Below are 21,408 nucleotides of genomic sequence, written 5' to 3'. Positions count from 1 at the left end.
TAGGTTATACATAGAATTTCTATGTGAGCTGACAATTCACCTGTTTTATTGTGAATGATGTGTGCATTGAGATACAGATCCCATAATTTAGTTTTTAATTGTTTTTGTAAAATCTAGTCCAATCTGCTGACACACTCTTAGGTTTGCAATCACTGTCCCTTCCTTCCAAACTCTGATTATCATTAACTTTCTTGCTACCTTGATCTATTGCATTATCATTTCCCTTTAATTTACTCAATCTTCTCCTAGTTGATCTCTTCCTCCTTCTCATTAGTTTAAAGCCCTCCCTACTTCCCTAGTTATATGACTCACTGGAACACTGGCCCCAGCACAGCTCAAGTGCAGATTGTCCCAACAGTACAGCTCCCACTTTCCCCAGTATTGGTGTTGATGCCCCATGAATCAAAACCCATTTCTCCCACACCAATCTTTTTGATCCAAGCATTCATCCCCCTAATCGTATTTATCCCACCTCATGAGATCACCTTTCAGAACTTTTCAAAATGAATAGTCCAAGTTTCTCATCTTTACTTATAATTTAGATGAGGGGGTCAATCTCATGGGTCACATGGGTTTTTAGTTACAATAAAGGGCACTCATTTACAGTAACTGGCACTCAAGGCAATAGACTCAGTTTCCACATTCAATTTCCACCTGAAGTTAAAATGAAATCTCAAATGTACAAAATCAGTCCATGTCATTTCTGACTGTTGAAGAATTAAACCAACGTACTCAAAAATGACCTGAGATTTACAAATCCATATTGACTTAGCCATATGCTGACTGTCCCTAATTAGCCCATGTTTTCTGTCTCTGATTAGGCACATGCCTTTCCTAAGTGCTTATTAACACCATTACTGCCTCTAGTGTTTTAACTGTTGAGGAAACAAATTGGTCTATAATCACCTGATTTATCTAATTGTCCTTTTTTTTAAGAGATGGCTAACATTTGCCATTAGGGCAATCCCACTGAACCAGACAATAGAGGAGAGATGTTGGAGGAGGTTGGTCCATTGACTGTCAAAGGTGACAGAGAGTTTGAGAAGGACAGATGGATCATATATGACAGTCACAAACAGACAGGCATCATTTGTAACTTTGATGAGGGCCATTTCAGGCTGCAACAGGAGCAGTAAATAAATTGCAGAGATCTAGATATGGAGTTGCAGGAAAGATAATCACAGATTTGGGAGGTGGCAGCACATTCAGGAAGGAACTGGCGTTAGAAATTGGGTGGAATTTTGCAAGAAAAAAGGGAGTTGAATGTGGTTTTGGTGAAAAGGGCATTGGAGAGATGGGGGCTTGGTGATGAGAGGATAGTATCAGAGGAGAGAGAACTACTCAGCTGAAGTTGGTGTCAGGAAGATATGTTGGATGATCAGCAGGTGAGGAGTCACTTGGTGTAGGGGCTGAGAGAGAAAGTGAGAAGATATCTCGGTGAGAAACTGGGGCTGAAATTTCCAACCTACTGGCAATGAACTGGGAGGCAGGAGGGCTGGCAGTATGATGAGGGAAGGCTTTGGGAGGGAAGCTTGATGTATTCTCACTACCCTGGTATGTTACCAGTGGTGAGACCCTCAGTGGCTTGGCTGTCCACCAGGTGGCCATTTGAATGACTTAGTGCCGCAATTATAGGGCCACTTTCTGCTCCACAGGCACATTCCCCATGCCTGGAGGGCCTGCCACTATGTTGAGAGATCACTAGAAAATCTGATGGCTTCCCAGTGGGTTCCTGCAGAAGGGGGTAGAGGGGTCCTCCTTGATGGGTGCTCCATGGTGGGGCCCTGCAGTGGCAATGGCCACTTCAATGGCAACAGGTTTCCAGTGCACCATGATACCCGCCCCACCCCACCCCAAGTTGTCAGGGCCTGCCTGCTTGGCATCAGCTGTCTCTTCAAAACCAGCACAGATGCTGATCCACCTCTATCTCCTCTTGTTATTTGCAGAAATGTATGGTTGCTTCAAAATGATATATTATAAAAATTCTTTGGTAACAATTAGTCAAGGTTCAAATTTTGCAGGCTCCAATGCTGCATGATTGGGAATGAAATTTTCCAATGCTCACACACATACAATCCTGACATTAGAATCAATTCCTGCCTCTGTCCATGGAGTTCCTCAATGGTTCTTTGTGGTGATTTATTTATAGGAATTCTTTAACTTGCTGAGTACATTGGAATACATAGCTGCTTGCACACAAAATGAATGGGTAAACCCTGGGCTGTATTGATGATTGGACAAATAAAACACCCTCTCTACAGCTAATGTAAGTATTGATTTTACAGACCTCCCTATCCTGGCACTGTCCATACCACTTAAAACCTAATGTGAGGTTCTAGGTTATTCATAAGACTTTTCATATCCCCAGTGCAGATTTGGTCTCTAATACCAAACGTGAAAGGCCAAGAATTTCCAACCAGGTCACCAGCCTCAATGATTCTGCTGTAGAGGAGCTGAAAATAATTTCTTCCTATCCTCCCTTTGGATCTTATTCCAATTGCTGCTGTTATCCCAAGACAATCTGTTCTGAGGAGACACTACAAACCCCTGACAGTTTCTTGGAACGCTGTGTTGATGCAACCTGGAAAGGTGGTCGTGGCTCGCATGAAAGCAAAGACTAAACAAAAAGGAGGAAGACACTGTTCACAAAATATGTGGTGGGAGGTGGGGTTACAGTGGCAAGCAGTGGTTGAAGACAGCACCTCATAGGAAGGGATAGAGACGGCTTCCCAATATTACAAGAAACATTGTTCCCAAGAGAGGAGATCCCATCAAAAGGGAGACAGGTCTCCAAAAGAAAGGATGTCACAGCCCCAACAAAGGGGGATGGGTGAGCAACAGCTCCCAACAAACTTTCAGGGGGCGCTTTTCCTAAATAAGGGGTCATGATTCTCAACAAGTGAAGGGGAACACAGTTTCCAACAAAGGGGCACACGTTCCAAATGTAAGCGACTCCAAAAGTGGGAAAACATCTCTCAAAAAGAACATACAGCTCCATAAAAACAAGCCTATGCACAGATATTGCAGAGGGACTCAGACTTGTAACATATTGGCCAGAACTTATGACAGCTTAAGTGTCTCCTCCCACCACACTGGGATTTTACTGGTGGCGGGAACTGTCAATGCCATGTGGATCAGGTGGATTGTTGTGGGCTGAGAGGGAGTCTCTCCTGTTTGGAAAACCTGTGCCCAATGGAGGCCCCACTGGTTGGTGGCACCCCACCTCCCACCATGTTCCCCCTCCCTGCCCTGATTGACCCTGATCCCAGTCCCCTTGCCAGTGTCTGCCAGCCTGGCCCCAGCGTAATGCTGGACTTGAAGTCTGGATCCATGGCATCTTTTCTTCAACAACTGTCAGCAGCCCCAATAGTGGTCACCGGTCCCATTGGTGCTGGTGGAACTAGAGAGCTGGGCAGCTCATGAAGATGGTGAGGGCAGAAGTCCTGCTTTGAGTCAATTGAATCCCTGGTGGCAGTAAAATGGCTGCAGGATGACTGGCCAAATGGAGGCAGGCTTGCTCCTGACCTTGCAGCCAGGCAGGCGCCACCACCACCTTCACAAAATTCCAGTCATTGTTGTACTCCATATTCTCATGCCTACCCTTGAGGAAAAAACAAAGCAAATAATTTATGGGTCTATGTTCCTGATGAAGCAAGAGCAAATATCAAAGGATTGGGGCACAGAGAGCAGCATATTCCATTGGATCTCCCAACAAGCAAATCCTGATTCACAAAGCCCTGTGTGGAGAGTATGCATTTGGAATGTCTCTCCAAATAAGTGCATAAAAGCTCAAAGGGAATTTATTTTCTAGGTGCAGTGGAAGTGGGATTGGTGGCTGAGGGGGTGTTGGGGTGCAGTGACAGATTGGACTTCCCGTGAATGATGAAAAATGATCTTTATTTGGTGTATTTTCTAGCATTTTAGACCCTGTTACCTCCATGAACATTGGCATTGCATTGGGAGGAGCATTTACTCTATTTATCATTCATAAATTAACAATTTGTTTTGTATTTTTAAGCTTTGTCTGTAGCAGCAAGTGCTAACTAGTTTCTGTTGGTGGCATACTCACCTAGAAGACTGAAAGTTGTTGTTCAAGTCCCACTGTTGACCTGAGCACCTAATCTAGTGCAGCACTGAGGGATTGTGGTATAGTGGGAGGCCAAACCTTTCATGAGATTTTAACCCAAGGCCAAACTGATCCCTCAGCTGGGTGCAAATATCCTTCGGGCACTGTTCAAAGAGGAACAGTGTTTTCACCCAATGACATGGCACCATTCTTGCTTTCAGCACTCCAACACAGACCATTTACTTTGTTGGTTGTTTATGGGATCATACTGTGTATGATTTGGCTTTCATGATTACCCAAATAAAAACAGTGACTGCATCTCATAAGTTATACATTGGTTGTCAAGCACTTTGAGGTGTCCTGAGGGTGTTCTTTGGAAATGCAACCCCTTCCTCTGTTCCTTTTAGCAGTAGGTCATCTTTTACTTGGAGAAAAAGAGCTGTAGGCAGCAAACTTAGAATTAAGCACAGTCTGCGGATACTGGTTTCCTGTCCCATCTTCCAACCAGTAACTAGTAATGGACTTCTGGGTAGGATAGGGCTACCCAGGAGAACCTACTTGAAATCATACCCCCAACAGTTCACTTTAGCACCTCTGACCCTACCTCTCAAGTTAAAACACTTCAATACAGGCCAGATTCAGAAACATTTCTCACTCCAGCTGCTTTTCCAAAACCCCCTTCCTGAGGTTGAGTTAATTTATTCTCTTCAATAGACCGCCTCCCTAATAATCCTATGCAAGACTTAGACATGGCACCCTCTCTAAATAGACACTTGACTCAGATCAAATCCTTTCTCTACCTTATTTAAACAATTTGTTACCTCCAAGTTGGCCAGGTTCAGACGCAATGTTCACACCAAACCCATCCTCTCAGGTTCAGCCATTTACACCTCCTTCAAACTCCTCCAAAGTTCAGACACTTGACCCTCTTCAAACCTCTCCCCACCAGGTTCAAAGACTCTTTGCACCTAAACCCCTCCCACAATCAGACATTGACTAAAGCTCCTCCAACATCCCTTAGTTCAGGAATATTGCCCTCTCCAGGAGCACAGAATTGGAAGTGGCATCAAAGAAATGACCCTCCGCTGCCCGGCAACGCACTGTGAAAATTTAACAGCAGCAAACATTTTACAACTAACTCCTATACATTCCAGAGTATTGATAGTGACAACAGTGATATGTCTATACCATAATCCCTGCCTTGAGAACCAGGAATTGATGCAGTATTCAAGATACAGTCTAACTAAAGCATCGTGCAGTTTTGGCTCTTTGTTTTTCAAATTGTGGCACTGTATTGGAACATTTTGAACATTGAGTCAACTAAAGCTCCTATATCTCATCCAAATCATCTTCAACCATTTCAGTATTCGTGGGGAATGTGTGTTGTTTATTTTTCTACCCAAAGAGTTTGCACTTGCCTGCATTAAATTTCACCTGATATTGATCTGCTCAAATGCTTGTTTTGTCTCATTCACCCTAATTTTCGGGCTGCTTCCTCCAATCCCACACCAAAACAAGGCCCTTTCTATCAACTCGGGTGAACATAGCAACAATGACTACACTTCAATAGTATTACATCAGCTGTGAAATACCAATTGGAACTTGGTATATATGAATAATGCCAGAATCTGAATGGGATCAAGTCAATAAATATCTAATTTGCTTTTCTGTTGTATTCTCAAACCTTGCTTTCTGAGCATAGAAACTGTCTGCAGTGGGTAGTATTCAAAGGTGAATGCATTCACATGACTTTCCCCTGCCTGCTATTTTTATGGGGGTGTTGAGCATTTAAAGACTTGCATTTGTGTGGTAATCTTTTAAATGAAAACCAAATCAACAAAATTGGGAAAAAAATCAGGCACAGCCCCTAATTCAGGTCAGCTGTAAAACCAAGAACAAAGTTTTAAAGGAAACTTACAAACTTTAAATCAAAATGTGATTAAAGGGGTCAACAAAACACCCCAGTCCCCGCGGTGCCCACCGAGCACGGAAGGCCTCGAGAGTGCCAGCAGACACCGCGTGCTCCTTCTCCAGGGACATCCGGCAGCGAACGTAGCCGCGGAGCATTTGTGTGGTACCTTTCACAATCTCAGGATGTCTCAAAGCACTTGACAGCCAATTAAGTTCTTCTTTTATGAAGTCACTATCATCATTTAGGAAATGCAGTAGCCAATTTGCACACATCAAACTCTCACAAACAGCAATGATTCTAACCACATAATCTGTTTTTGAGATTGACTGAGGGATAATTATTGGCCAGAACATAGCAGATAACTCCCTGATCTTCTTTGAAATAGTGATTGGGATCTTTTGCATTCCCCAGAGAGACCAGTTTAATACCTGAAAGACAGCACCTCTGACCGTGCAGCACAGCATTGCATTAGAATGTCAGCCTTGATTTTCTGCTCTGGGCTGACTCTCCAGTGCAGTACTGAGGGAGTGCTACCTTTTGGATGAGACTTTCAACTGAAAGCCGGTCCACATTCTAAGGTAGATGTGGAAAGACCTCATGACACTATTTTGAAGAAAAATCATTTTCTATGCTAACATCACAAAAAAAATTCCATATTACTTGAGCTAAAGGGGATTGTTGTTTGAAATAACTGTGCTTCCCTTTCTATTGCCAAAAAATTGTCATTCTTTTGAGAAAAAAATTGAATAATTCCATGACAACTAGACCTTATACAACACTTTAACGTAGCAAAGTATGCTGAGCTACTTCATAAAAATAGAAGAGAACAGTATCACAGCAATTCTGGCGTGATAATATTGTGACTCTTTAAAAATTCTTATTTTTAAAGAAACTATGCTTTAAAAGGCTGAAATTCAAGATGGCTTCTGAAGATCACCAGATACTTTTACTGATGTCAAAATATTATCTTATCTCCAGAGAGATCAAAAATGACTTTCTTTCTGATCTTGACTCAGTGCTTGTCAGACCAGGGGATAAACAAAACCACACTGAAATATTCATTGTAAAAAATGTGAATTTGCCTTTACAAACACAAAAAGCTACTGAAACCATATGTAGGAGAAGAATCCAACTGCTTAATGGGATTGCCACACTACCTTATTTGGACAATGATTCAATACTGATGTGAGGTCACATGATAAAGCAGCCATCTTTGCTCCATGCTAACAGACATTAAGAGAAGTTCAAACTGACTTTTGAGAATAACATCTTCAGAGATGTTAAGGCCAACTTTCCTCAGAGAGGAAGAGAGTCCAACAAAGAGCCATCTACCACTGCAGTCAGCTAAGCAGCCGAAGTATATACCTTCAAAACTTGCAAGAGGAACAAGGATTGTATCCTCTAACCTGTTCCCTCACCAAGTTCATCTGAGTTTTTAAACTCTGGAAGATTTACAAAAGAGTCTTTGCAGCCACCAAGAATTCCCTGCTTTTCAAGATCTTCATTTCCAGCCAAAATATCACCTGAAACAAGAAAAATCGGGTCCGCAATGAAATAGAAACTGAGTTAAGTCCCATGTTTATAATCACTGTTTTACCTTCAACTGTATCTAGTTTTTGTGTGTTTGTGACAGCATGTGCGAGACATAAAGCTTTTGTTTAACCTTCAGGGCAAGTGTGCATGAGAAATAAAGTAACTTTCTTATGCTGAGTTATTTCATTTAACTTAATCACTCTGAGGATAAGAAAATAACCATATCCACATACAAACACATTTGATTACGAGCAATAAAAGGTAACACTTTAAAATTGTCCATGACAACAGGAACCAAGTAGATGCTGGGAGTGAGGCAGCAGACAAGTATTGCTGCAGAGGACTTAAATAACGACCTCCATTTGTGTGGTATACAGGAGAATGCTGAATGGACCTGCACTTCGAAATGTGGGTTCATTGACTGCTCTGCCAGGTGGCCTCTTTTCACTGTCAGGGAGCTTGGCCAAGATCATGATGCAGGATCTCTGTTCCATCTCCCCACCCATGCTGCAGATTCAAAGGCACTGTCACTGCTGCTCACACATGTGGTAAAGGATGGCATTCTCTGGCAAATATGGACCAAAGCACCCCCAAAGACATTCTAGAGCACTTTCAGACACTTCCCTATTTAAAAAAAAGTTCCATAAATTTTGCTTATCTGGAATCAGAGGTCCTGGCCATTTAAATGACACTGCTGCTTCACATTGCCTTTACGAGGAGTGGTCAATGCAGGCACTCCCAGGATCTGGATTGTCCAAATTTGGAATCCTGGCATTACATCAGCCTGTGTGATGACAAGATAACACCAATTTAACATATTCGGATGTATGCTGAGAATGCCGCAGTGTGAACTCATAACAATACAGAATGCTGTGCTGGCTGCACAGATAGTTGCCTGTGGCATTGCCTGACTCCATGAAAGTCAGTAGGCCTGCATTGTGCTTCGAGCAGCGCTACGTGAATGAATTTCACGATCTTTGTTCATTCACTTAATAGAATGTGGACCCAAAGAAGTTTATTGTTCCAATCCAATTGTTTTACTTGAGATTTATCAGTTTTTCAACTGAGGCTGGAATCATCCTGGATTTGCGCTAAGAGTGTAGTGGACGGGAAAAAGAACATCTTACCCACTGGCCGCAATGGCGGCTTTTCATGCTGTATCATCCCAATCCTGCCTCCTCAATCACGCATCCTTGGAAACATGCCATTTTGATGGCGGGAAGGCTCTCATTTGCCTGCCACACCATCACTTTGCCGCTCCTAACACCAAGTGCCATAATTGAAGTGCAACTGCACACACACTTATCAGTGCTTTCAGCCCAGGACAGCTGCACTGAAGACATGGCCCCGAAAGACAAGAACACTGCAGCCCCCTGATTCAGTGACGCATCCGTAGAATGCATCTTGGATACTGTGGAGGTCTGCTGTGATGTCCTCTACCCTCACTCTGGCAGCAGGAGGTACAGCAACCTCACCTCTCCAGCTTGAGAAGCGGAGGTGGCAGTGGTGATCAGTGCCAATGCTGCACAGAAGAGGTTGGCCATCCAATACAGAAAGAGGATAAATGACCTCATCCGTGCTGCCAGGATAAGGCAACCATCTCATCACTCTAAACTCACATACTCAATCACACATTGGCATCTCACTCACTGCCAGCTCAAGGGACATCACCACTCACTCTCTCATACACACCCTCACATCTCCATCTGTCCTGATCATCTTTGGAGACTGCCTCCTCAGCCCTCACCATCTTAAGGTCACTTGCAAAGATCAATTTGTGCCCCACACAGATCCACAGATGCCTCCTTTGCCCTGCAACCTCTTCCCTTGCCTGAGACTACTTCTTCCCATTCCCCAAGCAAACTCTAGCCCTGCAGCCATTGAAATGGCTGGTCTGGTAGTTAGAGACCTGCCTGTGAGCCCTCCTAAAAGTGATGTGGTGCTGTCCGCGAAGCCTGGCGCTGATGACCGCGAGTGCTACAAAGCAAGAGAGGCAAACAAACCTCGAAGTCCCGAGCAAAGTGCAGCTCACCAGGTGCACATCACTAATGTACAGTTATCAAAATTGTATGCCAACATGCTCGGATGATACAAGATGGGGGGATGATTCAAGCATTCTGCGCTTATGATGTCTGATGGCGGGAAACATGGCCTGCCATTGAAGGGCAGAGGGGACGATTGCAAACTGGTTTCAGGACATCGTGAAACTGATTTTTTTTTGCCTTCTTACCATATTGTCTGCTCACGCCGCCAAACACGCCCAACGTCAACAAGCACAGAAAATTCAGCCCTCAGATTCTCAAGGGCCAATATGTTCCACCAGGTAGGGGAGGATGGTGGGAGGGGTGGAGAATTATGGAAGAAGGTTGAACAGAACATGGGTGCTTTCAGCCAGTTTTAGAGGAATGTTAATGACAAATCTCAAGCTTGTTGTTGCATTAAAATGAATTGACTAATATCTAGGAGCTTACTGGGGAAGATAGAGGAAAATCAAAATGTGTACACAAATGACAACATCAAAGTTTAACTAATCTCAAGTGATCATCAACACCCATGGAAAACAATCTGATGTAGAGTGGAATTATATTCATTAATACAGAATATGATGATACCATTAGTGGTCTAATGTTACCATCTGTATGATGAAAGCATTGCTGCATTACTTATATTTGATGATACTCATAATGAAAATAATGCAAAGCTCATCTATGTTTGAATCAAGCCCAGAACAATCTCCAATTTACGATAGCTACTCTGTTTAGTTGCAACAGAATTCCACACTCTAGCCCTTGATTTTATCCCCGTCACCTCCCTGCTCAAGTTGAACCTGCTAATTCAGAACCTGCTTAACTCAGAGCTAAGCCTCAAACCACACATTCTCCCCATCGCAAGACAAAAACAATGTAGATTTATGTAATATATTTAATAGAATGAAACATTCCAAATTGCCTCACAGGCATTTTGCACCAGGCCACATAAGGAGGTATTAGCTCAGATGACTAAAGGTTTAGTAAAAAGGAGTAACTTGAGGGAGGAATGTGAGCTACGGAGGTGTTGGGAGGACTTTCCAGAAAATGGGACCTTGGAAACTAAGAGCACCTTATCGTCCACTTCCATCCATTCCTCAACCCACTGCTGGTAAAATCCTTGTCCACACCTTCAGCACCTATAAACTAGACTTCTCCAAAACTCTACTCAACATGAACTCCACCCTGTATAAGGTGAAGTTCATTCAAAACTTTATAGCCTACGTCATATCGCATACCAAATTTTAATCCTTTATCACCCCTCCCTACCAGCCTCCATTAGTTCCCCATCAATCTCTATCCTTGTGCATTTGCCAATTCCCAATGGCCTTACTATCCTTAACTTTGGAACCTTCTTCAACTTTATGTCCCACTATGCATTATCCTTCTCACAGGCTATTTTTTGTGCCTCACCTCTTTCTGTTTGACTAATGGTGCCATGGAACCATCAGCTATCACATAGCTGGACTCTGAAACGCTCCCTAATCACCCTTCACATTGCTGAATTTCACCTCCATCAAGTGCCTCCTTACAAGTAACATTTTTAACCTTATTTTGATTCACCTCCTCACATCATTAAACTTCTTTCTGCACTGCAGCCCAGTCTTCAGTCCTACACTGCTGGCATTGATCTCCAGGGCTATCTGCTCTGACTGCCTGCCAAGTGACTGTCTGGAGGGCCTTCTGGCTCCCTGTGCATAGAGGACCTCTCCTCTCCTGTCCAGCTCCACCAGGGTCTTTAGTCCTGTGTCAGAGAACCTTGGAGCACATTCATTGCCCTGTTGTGACATTGTCACTCTTTTTACAAATCAGGTCGTCTTCCTTAGCCACTTTCAGCGTCTGCTGCAGCCAGAATGCACCTCTGCTTTAAGAAATGCAGGCTGGCTTTAAGTACTGCTGGTTGTGCTTTCCGTGCACATATTTGGGACTGCTGCTGTGGCATTTACTGCTGGGCTGCATGCCAGTTGTAAAAACACACCTGCTTCACAAATGTCTTTTAGGGAAGGAAATCTGCCAACCTTACTTGGTCTTGACTACATGTGACTACAGATCCACACTAATGTGGTTGACTATTAACTGCCCTCACTAATGGTTTAGCAAGCCATTCTGTTCAAGGGCTGTTAGGGATGGGCAACAAATCCTGGCCTTGCTAGTGATGCCCACATGGAAGAATAATAAGCAAAAATAAATAACTAAAAATGCATTACATTTGCCAACATCTAAATGAAAGGGAGACATTGAAGATTTGGTTGTTGCTCTTCATCAGAACTGGCATGTTCATGCCTAAGATACTCCTCTTGTTTGATGGACATGATATGATCATTGAGAATAGGTAGCGTCATGGGAAAATAATTGAACTATTCTGTAATCTTCCATTTAATATAGTCTTATTTAAGAATACGTCTACGTCTAACTTCCATCATCTTTTAATTACTAAAAAAAAGGAATGAAATAGATTACAAATTGTAGAGTATCATTGATGGTCTAACTTGTGTTACCAGCCATAACTCATTCATGTTTTTAATGCTAATAAGTCAGCAGGTCAACTCAAGGAAGTGACACAGATATATGCCATGGCCCAGGCTGATTTACAGCCATTCACAAGATAATTAGTGTTTATTTTTGTGATTTTCCTCTGAGTGACACTTAAAGTTTAAGACAAATCACCATTTGAATTAGAATAATGGTAGTTAGTTAGCTTGTAGAGACAGAATGAGATTTAAGTACCAAATTCGCAAGTGTTGAGTAAAAAACGTCTTTTGTCCTACAGATAGTAGGTAAACATGGAATAGATTCCCATGGCACAAATTTCTAATCCCAGGATATCTGGAGGTTGCCTAATGCACTTCCCTAAAGGAGAGGAGGAAAAAATGATAGATATGTTTCACTGACCAGCCAGATATGGAGCGTCAATGGCAGGACCCAGGGCAGCAAGCCATTCACTCTCATTATTTATAAAATGCAGCATAGGATATTACATGAAGGAGAATGTATGGGTGGAGATGTATATTACTCCAATAAATAGGAGGTTAGAGCAAATATATTTTCAAATTAATATATTTTACAGAGTTTTTTTAAATTCATTAACAGGATGTGGGCTTCGCTGGCTGGGCCAGTGTTTCTTACCTATCCTAAGTTGTCCTTCAGAAGGTGGTGGTGAGCTGCGTTTTTGAACAGCTGCAGTTCCTGTGGTGTAGGTACACCCACAGTGCTGTTAGGAAGGGAGTTCCAGGATTTTGACCCAGTGACAGTGAAGGAACGGCGAGATATTTCCAAGTCAGGATGGTGAGTGACTTGGAGGGGAAATTCCAGGTGGTGATGTTCCCATCTATCTGCTACCCTTGTCCTTCTAGATGATAATGGTCGTGGGTTTGGAAGCTGCTGTCAAAGAACCCTTGGTGAATTCCTGCAGTGCATCTTGTAGGTGGTACACAATGCTACTATTGTATGTCAGTGGTGGAGGGAATGAATGTTTGTGGATGTGCTGCCAATCAAAGGGGCTGCTTTGTCCTGGACGGTGTCAAGCTTCTCAAGTGTTGTGGAAGCTGCATTCATCCAGGAAAGTGGAGAGTATTCCATCTCACTCCTGACTTTTGCCTTGTAGATGGTGGACAGGCTTTGGGGCATCAGGAAGTGAATTACTCGTTGCAAGATTCCTGCCATCTGACCTGCTCTTGTAGCCACAGCAAATATATGACTAGTCCAGTTCAGTGTCTGGTCAATGGTAACCCCAGGATGTTGATAGTGGGGGATTCAGTGATTGTAATGCCTTGGAACATCAAGGAGAAATGATTGGATTCTCTCTTGTTGCCTGACAATTATGTGGTGTGAATATTATTCACCATTTGTCAGGCCAAGCCTGGATATTGTCCAGGTTTTGCTGCATTTGGACATGGACGGCTTTGGGACCTGAGTAGTCATGAATGGTGCTGAACATTGTGCAATCATTAACAAACATGCCCATTGTGACCTTATGATAGAAGAAAGGTCACTGATGAAGCAGCTGAAGATGGTTGGGCTGAAGGCATTACCCTGAGGAACTCCTGCAGTGATGCCCTGGAGCTGAGAGGCCTAACCTCCAACAACCACAACCACCTTCCTTTGTGCTAGGTATGACTCCAACCAGTGGAGAGCTTTCCCCCTGAATGCCATTTACTCCAGTTTTGCTAGGGCTACTTGATGGCAAATTTGGTCGAATGCGATTTTGATGTCAAGGGCAATCACTCTAACCTCAACTCGGGAGTTCAGCTCTTTTGTCTGTGTTTGAATCAAAGCTGTAATGAGGTCAGGAGCTGAGTGATCCTGGCAGAACCCAACTGAGTGTCAGTGAGCAGGTTATTGCGCAGCAAGTCCCACTAGATAGCACTGTTGATGACCCCTTCCATTACTTTACTGATGATGGAGAGTAGACTGATGGGGCAGTAATTGGCCAGGTTGGATTTGTCCTGCTTTTTGTGTACTGGACACACTTGGGCAATTTTCCGCATAGCCAGGTAGATGCCAGTGTTGTAGCTGTACTGGAACAGCTTGGCTAAGGGCATGGCAAGTTTTGGAGCACAAGTCTTCAGCCCTATTGCCAGAATATTGTCAGGGTCCATAGCCTTTGGAGGATCCAGTGCCTTCAGCATTTCTTGATATCACATGGAGTGAATTGAATTGGCTGAAAATTGGCATCTGTGACGCTGGGGACCTCCGAAGGATGCTGAGATGGATCATCCACTTGGCACTTCTGGCTGAAGATTTTAGCAAATGCTTCAGCCTTATCTTTTGCACTGACGTGCTGGGCTCCTTTATTATTGAGGATGGGGATACTTGTGGAGCCTCCTCCTCCACTTAGTTATTTTGTTGCTGGTGATTTCATGTTTTTTTTTAATTCATTCATGGGATGTGGGCTTCACTGACTGGGCCAGCATTTATTTCCCATCCCAAGTTGCCTTGAGAAGGTGGGGGTGAGCTGCCTTCTTGAACTGCTGCAGTCCATGTGCTGTAGGCACACCCATATTGCTTTTAGGAAGGGAGTTCCAGGATCTTGACTCAGCGACAGTGAAGGAAAAGCAATATATTTCCAAGTCATGATGGTGAGTGACTTGGAGGGGAACTTCCAGTTGGTGGTATTCCCATCTATCTGTTGCCCTTGTCCTCCTAGATGGTAGTGGTCATGGGTTTGGGAGGTAACGGTGAAAGGGCCTTGGTGAATTTCTGCAGTGCATTTTGTGGATGGAGGGAGTGAATGCTTGTGGATGGTTTGCCAATCAAGGGAGCTGCTTTGTCCTGGATGGTGTCAAGCTTCTTGATGTTGTGGGAGCTGCATTCGCCCAGGCAAGTGGGGAGTATTCCATCACAGTCCTGACTTGTGCCTTGTAGATGGTGGACAGGCTTTGGGGAGTCAGGAGATGAGTTACTCGTCACATGATTCCTTGTCTCTGACCTGCTCTTGGAGCCACTGTGTTTATTTGACTAGCCCAATTTAGTTTCTGGTCAATGGTAACCCCCAGGATGTTGATAGTGGGGAATTCAGTGATGGTAATGCCATTGAATCAAGGGGCGATGATTGGATTCTCTCTTGTTGGAGATTGTCAGTAGTGGTGCTACTGAGCCAGTCTTGGTGATGGACATCCCCTCACCAGAGTACATTCTGTGCCCTTGCCACCCTCAGTGCTTCCTCCAAATGGTGTTCAACATGGAGGAGCACTAATTCATCAGCTGAGGTAGAGCAGTACGTGGTAATCAGCAGGAGATTTCCTTGCTGTTTCCTGCTTTGGCAGCATTCAAACCCAGGTCCCCAGAGCGTTACTCTGGATTCCTCGTCTAACAATATCTCTACACCATCACCTCCCCCAGTAGTTAGTATGCAACATTTGTGAACACCAAACCAAACCTTTTCAACCTGAAAATTCATCCTAAAACAGTTGAGCCCAGCTTAAGCTCTTTGCTTGCCTGTGTACTGGATGCATTGAAATGCATTGAGCATTGAAAGCTAATAAAACATAGGTAGGTGTACCTACACCACAGGGACTGCAGCGGTTCAAAAAGGCAACTCACCACCACCTTCTCAAGGGCAATTAGGGATGGGCAATAAATGCTGGCCCAGCCAGCGATGTTCACATCCTGTTAATTACTTAATATGAATCCAATGGCAGCAGGTATTGAAACCACTTCCATCTTGAACATGTCACCAGAGAAAGAAGGGAATGAACAAAAACACCACTGTATAAAGAAAAAGTTCAAGACTTATACAGGTAGAATTATTGTGCATTATAAAACTTTTAATGCAAGAATATACAGATATAATGGAACTTGTTTGTAAATAGAACTGTAAAGAAAATCTGCAGAAACTGAAGTCTGAAAATTTGATTGTACAGGAAAGCAGAGTGCAGGCTGCAAGCCCATCCTTTTGATATCAGGGACCATCCAGAATTAGGCCAGAATTTTTCACTGAGTGGGCGGGCATGCAGCCGACCCACTCAAGCGTAAAATAGCGCATAATTGGATGAGCCTCCCGATGTCATCGTGCACTTGCGCGATATTTTGGTCAGCGGGCGCGCGCTAAACTCAGAACTGCACCTGCTGACAATTAAAAGGGCTTTTAAGCCCATTAATGGTTTAATTAGCTGGGATATTTTGCTGCCCATCCAATGTTATGGTTGACGGGCAGGCGAATTGACCAGGCAGCCTTTGCATTTTTTGGGAATCCCCATCCAAGGGTGGGATGAGTTCTCCGTTATTAAATTTAAAAACATTTTTATAATGTCTACGCTCAGGTGACTGCTTGTGTTGCTTGGACGTTTTTTCCTGGATTTAAAAATCTGTATTTGATTCTTTTGAAGTCTTCAGCTCCTTGAGGCAGCTCTCTACCTTCAGGGGCTTCCTGTGAGTGCACCCCCACACCCCCGCTGACTTCAGCGCTCGCCCTCCTCCCGCCCCCAACCCAGGTAGCACTGATCATATCAGCACAGACTTCATGCTGGCTGGCCATTAATTGGCCAGGCGGCGTGAAATTGCAGTGGGGGGCCGATCGCAGATAGTGGTCCACTCCCCAGCCACTCCCGGGCCCACCAATCACGCCTGCATGCCGACCTGTCCTTACTGCTGGCAAGTCATTATCATTGGTCAGATTTGCAGCCAGTATTACTGTTCTGTTAATTAGCTGCACACCTCTTTTGGTGATCAAGAAATATTGCATCACCGATACCACTTAAAAGCAGCCTAAACATCTTAAGATGGGAGGTGACCCTGTATCTTCTGATGCAGGAAATATTGTGTAAGGGAACATAGGCACCCAAAGTCTCTGATGCAGACTTGGAGGTCTTCATGCAACAGGAGGAGCACCTTTCTTTTGGCAATATCGTTTTTCCAAATCTTACAACCTTACACTCAATATCTACATTATTCAACCCTGACAATTACATCCTCAAAATAGATCACATACCAACTCTGATGCAAGGGACTCAGATACTGACTTCACAGGCCAACTTACCAATGAAGGCTGACACATACCAGGAAATGTTAGGTGCACTGGGAAGCCCATCAGTGAGCTTGCACGCAATGGCTGAGAGCATGTAAGAGACAAGCGCCAATTTATGTCAACACTTGGCAAAGGTCATAGTAACCAGTTATCAACCATGGAATGAATGGTCAGCTTCATGAATACTGCAATCATCTTTGATGGGGCATTTGGTGACAGCTTCCATGGAAGCTCAGGTTACTGCAGTCTTGTGTACCTGGTGTGCAGCAGTGAAAGGGGTTTCTAGAATGCAACGTTACTGCTGCACTCTCTCCTTCCTTAGAACAGTGGAAGTGCTGTGGTCCAGACCCCAGCTGAAGCATCTATTGGAGAGGAACCTGAAGTCACCTCTCAGGATAACAGTACACAAATAGAAAATAGTCACAAGTAGAAATAAATAAGTACGATCTGATAGCCATTACACAGATATGGCTGCAGGATGACATAGATTGGGACCTGAATATTGAAGAGTACATGACATTTAGGAAGGAGAGGAAGCTAGGAAAAGGTGGAGGGGTGGATCTGTTAATAAATGATGGTATTTGCCCATTAGAAAGGCATAACCTAAGTTCAAGAAACCAGGATGTAGAAATGATTTGGGTAGAGATGAGAAATGGTAAAGGCAAGAAGTTACTTGTGGGAGTAGTGTACAGGCCCCCTAACAGTAGCCATATGGTAAGACAGGGTGTAAAAGAAGAAAGGGAGCTTGACAGAAAGGTGCGGCAATAATCATACGGAATTTTAATCTGCATATAGACGGTGAAGAGCAGATGGGCAAAGGTAGTCTTGATAAGGAATTTATAGAATGTTTTTGGGATAGTTTCTAAGAACAGCACATTCTGGCACCAACCATAGTGCAGGCTATACTAGACCTGGTAATATGCAACAAGATAGGATTGATTAATGACCTCATAGTGAAGGCACCCTATTGACAGTGATCATAATATGATTGAATTTACATTCAGTTTGAGGGAGAGAAGAGTGGGTCCAAGATTAGCATTTTAACATTAAATAAGGGCTATTATGAGGGCATAAAAGCACAGCTAGCTAAAGTGAACTGGCAAATTAGGTTAACGGATAGATCAATAAAAATGCAACAGTGGGTGTTTAGGGGATATTTCAGAATACACAGAATAGATACATTCCAACAAGAAAGAAAAATTCCAAGGGGAAGACCCACCATCCGTAGTCAACTAAAAAAATTAAATTAAATCATATCAAACTTACAGTAAAAGCATATAATTGCACAAAGATGTGTGGCAGGTCAGAAGATTGGACAGAATATTAAATAAACAGAAAAGAATGACCAAAAGATTGAAAAGGAAGGAAAAATAGCAATTGAGAAAAATCTAGCTAGAAATATAAAGACAGACAGTAAGAGATTCTATTGGTATTTAAAAAAGGAAAAAGTTAACAAGTGGGTGTTGGTCCTATAGAAAGTGAGTCAGAGAGTTAATAATGAAAAATAAGGAAATAGCAGATGAATTGAACTGGCACTTTGCATCGGTCTTCACCATAGAGGATACAAGTGACATCCTAGAAATAGCTGCAAATTAGGAAATGGAAGGGAGAGAGGAATTCAGAAAAATTACAATCACCAGGGAAGTGGTACTGAGAAAAATGTTGGAGCTGCGGGCTATCAAGCCCTCGTGTCCTGACGAACTTCATCCTAGGGTCTTAAAAGAAATGGCTAGTGAGATAGTCGATAAGTTAGTTTTAATTTTCCATAATTCTCTAGATTCAGGATGCTTCTATTAGGTTGGAAAACAGCTGAATGTAACTCCTTTATTCAAAAAGGGAGGGAGAAAGAAATCAGGAAACTATGGGCTTATTTGCATAACATCTGTCATAGGGAAAATGTTAGAACCTATTATTAAAAATGTTATAGCAGGGCACTTGGAAAAAAATCAGGCTAATCAGGAAGGTTTCGTGAAAGGGATCTCATGTTTAGCTAATTTATTGGCACTCTTTAAAGACGTAACATATGCTGTGGTATTTAGATTTTCAGAAGGCATTCGATCAGGTGCCACATCAAAGATTATTACAAAAAATAAAAGTTCATGGTGTAGGGGTAACATTGGCAATGGATAGAAAATTGGCTAACTAACAGAATACAGCAGGTAGGCTTAAATGGGTCTTTTTTTGGTTGGCAATATGTAACAAATGGTGAGCCATAGGGATCAGTGTTGGGGCCTCAACTTTTTACAATTTATGTAAATTACTTGAACGAAGGGACCGAAGGTATTGTTGCTAAATTTGCTGATGACACAAAGATATATAGGAGAGTAAGATGTGAAAAGGATGTAAGGAAGTTACAAAGGGACATAGATAGGTTAAGTGAGTGAGTGAAGGCCTGGCAAATGGAGTATAATGTAGGGAAGTGTGAAATTGTCCATTTTGGCAGGAAAAATAAAAGAGGAACATTTGATCTAAATGGTGAGAGATTACAGAGCTCTGAGATGCAGAGGGATCTAGGTATCCTAGTGCATGAATCACAATAAAGTAGTTTGCAGGTACAGCAAGTAATTAGGAAAGCTAATAGAATATTATTTATTGTGAGGGGAGTTAAACACAAAAGTAGGGAGGTTATGCTTCAGTTATACAGGGCACTGGTGCGACCACACCTAGGGTATTGTGTATAGTATTGGTCTCCTTATTTAAGGAAGGATGTAACTGCGTTGGAAGCAGTTCAGAGAAGGTTTACTAAACTAATACTTGGTTTGGGCGGATTGTCTTACGAGGAAAGGTTGGACAGACTTGGCTTGTATCCCCTGGAGTTTAGAAGTGTGAGAGGTAACTTCACTGAAACATATAAGACCCTGAGGGGTCTTGACAGTGTCGATGTGGAGAGGATGTTTCCTCTTGTGGTAGAATCGAGCACTGGGCCCACTGTTTAAAAATAAGGGGCCTCCCATTTCAGACAGAGATGAAGAGAATTTTTTTTTCTCTCTCACAGGGTTTTGAGTCTTTGAAACTCTCTTTTTTAAAAGGCAGTGGAACTAGAGTCTTGAATATTTTTAAGGCAGAGGTAGATAGCCTTTCACCCCTTGCTTATCAAGAATCTATCACGGGTAGGTGGGAATGTGGAGCTGAGGTTACAATCAGATCAGCCATGATCTTATTGAATAGCAGAGCAGGCTTGAAGGGCCATGTGCTCTCCTCCTGCTCCTAATTCATATATTTGTACACCACACTCTCAGCAACCACTGCAAATCTTCTGGTTAGGGTCACACAGCCAACTGTGTCAGATTGCTGCAGCACATGCCAAGTTGCTGCTGTCTGCTAGCAGATCCCCAAGAGTCCTCAATGGACATTCAGCAGCTTTCCACCACCAAATCGGTAGCCACTGGGGAAACACTTTGTGGGAGTACAACAATCGTTGAACAGGTATAGAAAACAGGTACTGAGAGCTTTGCATAGATATCATTCTTAATTGTGCTGGTTGACTTATTCACTGATGAAATGAGTTCTTCCTGCAAACTTTTTTCTATGCTTTATGTTTCCGTTAATATTTATAGTTATTTGAGAACATGGCTCATGAGGCTGGATTGAAGGAAGGCAATTAGATGGTTACAGCAAGGATGGTGGTGATATGGAGTGCAGACATTTGGTGCATTGGGTCTGGGGATTGGGAGGTGGGGTGGGCTGGGGCATGATTGTTCAGGTGAAGCACTCTTGAGTCAGTTGCTCACTGAGACATCTGGCAGCTGTGGTTCCTGCTTTTCCTAATCTTTGTAATCCTCTCCCTCTCCCTCCTCCTCCTCCTCCTGCACTTCTTGCTGTCCTGGTGATGGTAAGGGCTGGGGCCTCAGTAGTTGAGCTATGCCCAATCTCAAATCTAGAAATGCTATAGTTGGAAGTGTACCACAGTGTTCCTCCTATTTGGTTCAGGCAGTGGAAGCATTGTTTGAACATATTGCTGGTAACTGTGCAATTCCTCCATCCTAAAGTGATCTGATTTGAATTGCTAACAACAGAATTAGTAATTCAACTTACTGAAATTAATTAACTAAGTTCACCCAATTTTCGATTCCAAATCATACCTGGCTGGAATCGAAGAACAGTATCATACTTGACATGGATGGGAGCAAGTGTTTAGTCTTTTAGTTATCTTCAGGCTCCAAGTATAAAAGGTGAGCTGCTGCAAAGTGGCCAGTTCACATTTAAAAGCCATGGTTCCAACAGAACTTACTGCTCAAGTATTAATGTGATAAAAGAGGAGCTCTGTGTTATTTTATCTTCAAACCAAATAGAAACAGTTGTGACCTGTGCCTACCATTGTTAGATTGAGATGGCCAACAATGTATTTTTTCAATTGGTTAATAATGCATGATCATGCCATCTGCCAATTAACCAGAAATGAATC

The sequence above is a fragment of the Carcharodon carcharias genome, chromosome 5 (assembly GCF_017639515.1).
Source record: "Carcharodon carcharias isolate sCarCar2 chromosome 5, sCarCar2.pri, whole genome shotgun sequence".
In the NCBI taxonomy this organism is placed as follows: domain Eukaryota; kingdom Metazoa; phylum Chordata; class Chondrichthyes; order Lamniformes; family Lamnidae; genus Carcharodon; species Carcharodon carcharias.
The sequence above is the reverse complement of the archived record's forward strand: the minus strand, read 5'-3'. Positions refer to the sequence as shown.